The 6000-nt window shown below is 46.7% G+C and overlaps 1 protein-coding gene across 1 annotated transcript in view; it reads right to left on the reverse strand.

Moving 5' to 3' along the window:
* Positions 1 to 622, reverse strand: part of EXT2 (exostosin glycosyltransferase 2) — a 146018-nt gene extending 145396 nt beyond the window's left edge. The window contains exon 1 of the mRNA XM_086677631.1: positions 435 to 622. The gene's annotated coding sequence lies outside the window, so the exon portion shown is untranslated. The remainder of the gene's footprint in view (positions 1 to 434) is intronic.
* Between the last annotated feature and the right edge of the window lie 5378 nt (positions 623 to 6000).

A 6000-nucleotide genomic window follows, 5' to 3' on the forward strand; every position in this document is an offset into this window, starting at 1 on the left:
ACCTTCCCCACCAGTCTTTCCGCGCACCAGAACCTGCCGGGATGCCACAGGCCACGGGAGAGCCCAGCGCTCCAGAAGGCGCCGCGTACGGAAGCAGATCTCCGCTGCTCGCGGGACGGAGGTGGCAGCGGGATGGCAGAGGTCACCGCGCAGGATGGGCCCTCTCTTTTCGGGGTCCGAAAAGAGAGGAAAGGGGCCGGCGGGGTAGGCGTGGGCAAGGGAGACAGGTGGGCACCCAAGCGCGGGGTGGGCCAGGGGAGCGACGAGAAGGCGGTGCGGAAATCAAAGCGCTCCCACAGCTGGAGAAGTAGCGAGCGGCCCCGGCGGGGGTGGGGTCGCCTCTCACCGCCCTCAGGCCTCCGCGCGGCCCGCGGTTCCCGGCGGCCCGGCCCGACTCTGCCGCTGCCACCGAGGCCCTTCCGAGCCGCGCTTACCTCGGCCACGGTTGCCTCCCGCTCGGCCCCGCGCTCGGTCACCGGCGCATGCCGCGGGGCGCGGGCCACGGCCGCCCAGGAGGAATCGCGCCAAGTCGCCGGGCGCCACCGCCGGCGCCGGGTCTGCGCAAGCGAGCGGGGAGCGAGGCGCCAGCGACCGGGCTTGGTGACGCCTGACACCGAGCTCACTGCGCATGCGGGAGCGGCCGGGCCCGCGCCCCCTGCTGGACAGGAGGAGTCAGGGCACCGCTTAGGATGTCTCCCTGGCAGACACGCGCAGCTCAGGCTCCATCCTGAAACTCTCACGCAAAGACCCGCAGGCTCATAATCAAAGTAACTGCAGACCCAAGTAGCTACGCACCGTGCTTCACTTACAAAACTGACACAGACGTAAACGTTTTATTACAATCAGCACTGGCGAGCGTGCAGATTCCCGGAGGACAATTTGGCAGTATCCATCAAACGTGAAATGCCCGCAACCTTGCCCCTCCAATCCCTCTGTGTGGATTTTACCCCACAGGTATTCTCAACAACGTTTACCAGAATTACTCATTACAGCATTGTTCCTAAGAATACCTGAAAACCGGAAACCGGCAAAATAAACTATGAAAAAAGTTATGATTAGAATAGAATCATGTGAGAATGCGTATAGATGTCGGTATAGAAATAATCTCGAAGGTGTGTTAATATGAAAGCGTGCTCTAGAACGGTGAGCAAGTATGATCCCTTTTCTGTAAAATATATTTACATGCAAAAACAGGAGAGAGAAACTATACATGTAGATGTTTATATTCAAGCGTATGTATAACATTTTTTTTTTTTGGAAGGAATCCAAGAAGCGATGAAGACTTTTGGGGGGGGAGTAATTATGAAGGTAGAAATGGGGGAAAGAGATTGTTTTGTTTTCTGTATTATTTATATGATCTGGCCTTATAAAGGCACAGTAAAACCCGTCATAAGGCATAAGTGGAGTCTAAAAAATTAAATCAAAATGCAGAGTGATGTTATTGAGAGGTTAATGAGGTGACCCCATTGAGTTTGTGTAGTTTACAGGTAACTGGCGACAGAAGCCAAATCCATTTTAGGCCCAGCTATCCCTTAGCGCCACCTGGTGGACGTTGTCCCTTACAGCTTCAATATTCATGGGAATGTTTCGGAGTCCAGAGACTGAGGCTTCCCGCAGCAACAGTGATTCCGTGGATATTGTGAGTTAATGTCTGCTTGTCACAGATCCAGGGAGACTGGGTTGAGAATGTTCTGGAGATGGGAAACCCACATTTTCTTCTCCACATCCGAGAGAGTATTGCTCTGCTATCCAAGTCCACATCTTCCCCAAACCATAGGAAATTTAGCACAGGTACATACACCCCATTTGATAAATGGAAAGATGGAAAATATTTTTTCTTCTTTGTCTTCCTCTGAATTAAATATATCTATAGTATATATGCTTTTCATTAATCATTATTCATCCATTAAATGAGGACTTTCTGTGTTAAAGGCCCGTGTTAGGCTCAGCCTCTGAGGAACCTGCCTATCTTATTTACTTTTTATAACCCTACACATGTATAGTGCCTGGAACACAGTAAGTGCTCAGTGAATACGAATAAAGGGTGCCCAAGAACTAGGTGGGCCTCAATAGAATAAGACAAGTATACAAGCAAGATTAGCCAAAACTGAGGGTGAAAAGTGGTGTGGGAGAATATACACCAAGTGCTACAGGGCTCAAAAGAGAAAGCAACCCTTCCAGTTGCAAAGATTTGGGAAGCCTTCACCCAAGATGTAATATCTTTGCTGTGAATAGGGCGTTCCAGACAGAGAAAAAGTCATGAGCAAAAACCCAGATGAGAAGGAGGAGGTGTAAAAACGGGAGAAGCCATCAGAAAGACCAAGTGTTTTTTTAATCCAGTGTAACTGGAACGATGTGGCTGCATTTCTAGGGGTAGAAACCATGCCAGTGATTGGAGGTAGGAAAGCACAGAAGTTATGATATTAGAAGCCATGCTAAAGCAGCTGGGGATGATAGCAAAGAGTGGGGAATAAAACTATAAGCCAGACCTGACGCCCCTATTCTCAGAGGTAGAAAAGTCTTAGTGGTCAGCAGTTAAAAGAGGAGAGGCTATAGAAAGATGTTGCATTACTCACTTTGAAGGTACAGAAAGAAAGAAAAACAGAGACCGCACCGACCCCCACCTACCCAGAGAGTCAGGAAAAGCAAAGGCGGGAGTTAGAAAAGGCGTGGCTTTCAAGGAAAGTGGCATCATCAGGGGAAAGCAAGGTTACCAGCAGGAAGAACTGCCTGTGTGCAGTTGAGTCCCAGATTTACCACTTCCTTTAAATGACAGCAGTTTGCAAGAATGAAGAAAGGTGTCATCTCCAAGGAAAAAGACTCTGTGAAAGAATCGTTCTGTGGTATTTTATGTTGGCTCAGCTTAAACAACACCGGCAGGCAGGCTGGAGAACTAGAAAACACCTATTAAAACCACAGCAGATATAATGAACACTCTGTCAGGTGGGTGGCTGGGCTCACAAAAATAGTAAAGAAAATATACAGGAGCCAGAAATGAAGCACAGTGAGAAAAATGAGTGTTAAAGCTACAAAGTTGGGTGTATAAGGTGGGGAGCTGATACCAAGAAGGCCATGTAAAGCTAGGACACTGAGATGGCAGCCTGGAAAACTGACTCAGCATCAGTAACAACAAACCAAAAACCTGTCTTGTCCGGAGAGCGGAAAAAGAAGAGTCTCTGCTGAGAACGTTTAACACCAGGCTTCACAACGATGTGGGGCTTGAATTTATATTACCAGCATGGTCCAGAAAGCTCCAAGCCTAGAGAATAACATGAAGTATCATCAACCCAGATTGGTAGCACCTGAAGAAGGAAATATAAATCCAATCCATGCCCACCCCCCACCCCCGACCCCCCGCCCGCCCAAAGGGTCATGCCTCCACACAGGCTGCCCAGGATGCTGACAGATAAAACCCAAACAAATGTTAAGTTCACAATCCAGAATGAGCACATGAACAATAAGCCCATCAGAGGAAAGGTGCCTGGGGCACCTGGGTGGCTCAGTTGCTTAAGTGTCCGACTCTTGATTTTGGTATCCAGGGAGAGAGCAGCTGAGAATTTTCCATTATTGGGTGGGGATGACTCTCTGTAACGGATGGACAGTAAGACTAACAGCAGACTTCTCAACAAAAACAAACAGAAGTCATAAGATAATGGAAAAAAGGGCCAAGAGAAGCTAGCAGTCCATGTAAATTGTATACCTAGTAAAACCATCTTTGAAGAATACGAGACACAAATAGGAAGAGACAGACACAAATAGAAAGAATTTACCATCAGTGGACCCTTCCTAACAGAATTTCTGAAAGATGTATTTCAGGAAAAGGAATGTTAGAACCAGAAGAAAGTACTGAGATGAAGGACCGATGGCAAACAATGAAACTGATAAACTCATGGGTAAATCAAAACAAATACTGACTAAAGCAACAATAACAAATAGTAACTGTATAAAACTATAAAAATAAAAATGACTGATTTGAATATTAAAAACTAGATATTTACCCCCGTGTTCACTGCAGCATTATTTACAGTAGCCAAGATATGGAAACAACCTACTTGTCCATCAATAGATGAGTGCATAAAGAAAAGGGGATATATACACGTACAATGGAATATTATTCAGCCATAATAATGAATGAAATCTTGCCACGTGTGATACCATGGATGGACCTCAAGGGTATCGTGCTAAATAAGTCAGACAGAGAAAGACAAATACTGGGTGATCTCTCTTATTTGCAGAATCTAAAAACAAAAACAAGGGGCGCCTAGGTAGCTCAGGCCGTTAAGCATCTGACTCTTGATTTTGGCTCAGGTCATGATCTCACAGTTACCGAGTTCAAGCACTGCGTTGGGCTCTGTGCTGATAGTGTGGAGCCTGCTTGGGATTCTCTCTCTCTCCCTCTCTCTCTGACCCTCCCTCGCTCATGCTTATTCTCTCTCTCTCTCAAAATAAATAAATAACCATTTTAAAAACTTTAAAGTAGAAGTTCTATTTTGCCTGGTCTTTACCTAAACTGGGGTTGTCATGAGTCTCCAAAGCACGGTTTCTGGAGGAAGAAGGAACAAACAGACCACCTAGGCATTAACTAAAATACTAGACAACAGTGTCACAGGAGATGAAAATAAAGGAGTAAGAGTTAATGTAAAAGGGCGTTTGCATGCTTAAGAGAAGGGTAAAGAAAATACTAAAAGTATGAACATTGGGGCGCTTGGCTGGCTCAGTGGGTTAAGCATCTGACTCTTGATTTTGGCTCCCGTCATGATCTCAAGGTTCTTATGTTCCAGCCCCGCATCAGGCTCTGCACTGACAATGTGGACCCTGCTTGGGATTCTCTCTCTCTCCCCCTCTCTCTGCCCCTCCCGTGTGCATGCACTCTCGAAAATAAACTTTTAAAATAAATAAATAATGGAAGTATGAATGTGAATAATTTCAGAGAATCTGGCAAAGTGCTCACTTGGATAACAAACCCCTACACATTTGAAGCCTGACAAATATCTTATTTACTTATTTTAATTTTTTTAACATTTATTTATTTTTGAGAGACAGAGACAAAGCATGAGAGGTGGAAGGAGAAAGACAGAAGGAGAGAGAATCTGAAGCAGGCTCCAGGCTCTGAGCTATCAACACAGAGCCTGATGTGGGGCTCGAACCCATAAACTGTGAGATCATAACCTCAGCCGAAGTCGGATGCTCAACCGACTAAGCCACCCAGGGACCCCTTATTTATTTTTAATGTTTGTTTGTTTTTGAGAGAGAGCAAGCAGGGAAGGGGCAGAGAGAGAAGGGGCCAGAGGATCTGAAAGCAGGCTCCACACTGTCAGTGCAGAGCCCGACATGGGGCACGAATCCACAAACCAGGAGATCACGACCTGAGCTGAAGTTGAACACTCAACCGACTGAGCCACCCAGGCGCCCCAAAAATATCTTTTTAAATAAATGAGCAAATAAATGACTGAAACAAAGCAAAAAGGAGGCACCAGAAAACATACTCTCCTCTCTGTCTCTGGAAGCACTTGGTGAGGGGGTGACGTGTGGAGCTTCTGGGGCCATATTGAGACCGTGAGGAAGGAAGCCCGAATGGGAAACATCAATGTGTTAGGAGAGCAGGGTGGGCAGATGAACAGAACCTGGGCTCTGAGCACCACATTCCCCTGGAACACGGGTGACTGAGGTAAGGCCAGTTGGCCTCCTGGAACAGGAGAGACATGAATGCTGAGGAAGAAAGGGTATCTATCCTTCAAACACCCTGTAGGTATCTGCTACAAGGAGCACGGCGCTTGGAGCTGTCTGGAAGCCATCTTGCCACCACCTAAATGGAGCATGTCTGAAATGAGGCTACATAGAGGATACGAGAGCGAGCACGAAATCTGATGGCATCATTTGAACTCCTGGCTAGAGTCATGCCTGAAACATCTGCCCTTCCCCTTCCTAGTAAATTCAATAAACCCTCTACCCTTCTGTTTAAATATGAGCTGTGTTCACCATTTTTGTAAACAAGTCTTA

Source organism: Puma concolor, chromosome D1 (assembly GCF_028749965.1).
Source record: "Puma concolor isolate L17-30 chromosome D1, mPumCon1.1.hap2, whole genome shotgun sequence".
Classification (NCBI taxonomy): domain Eukaryota; kingdom Metazoa; phylum Chordata; class Mammalia; order Carnivora; family Felidae; genus Puma; species Puma concolor.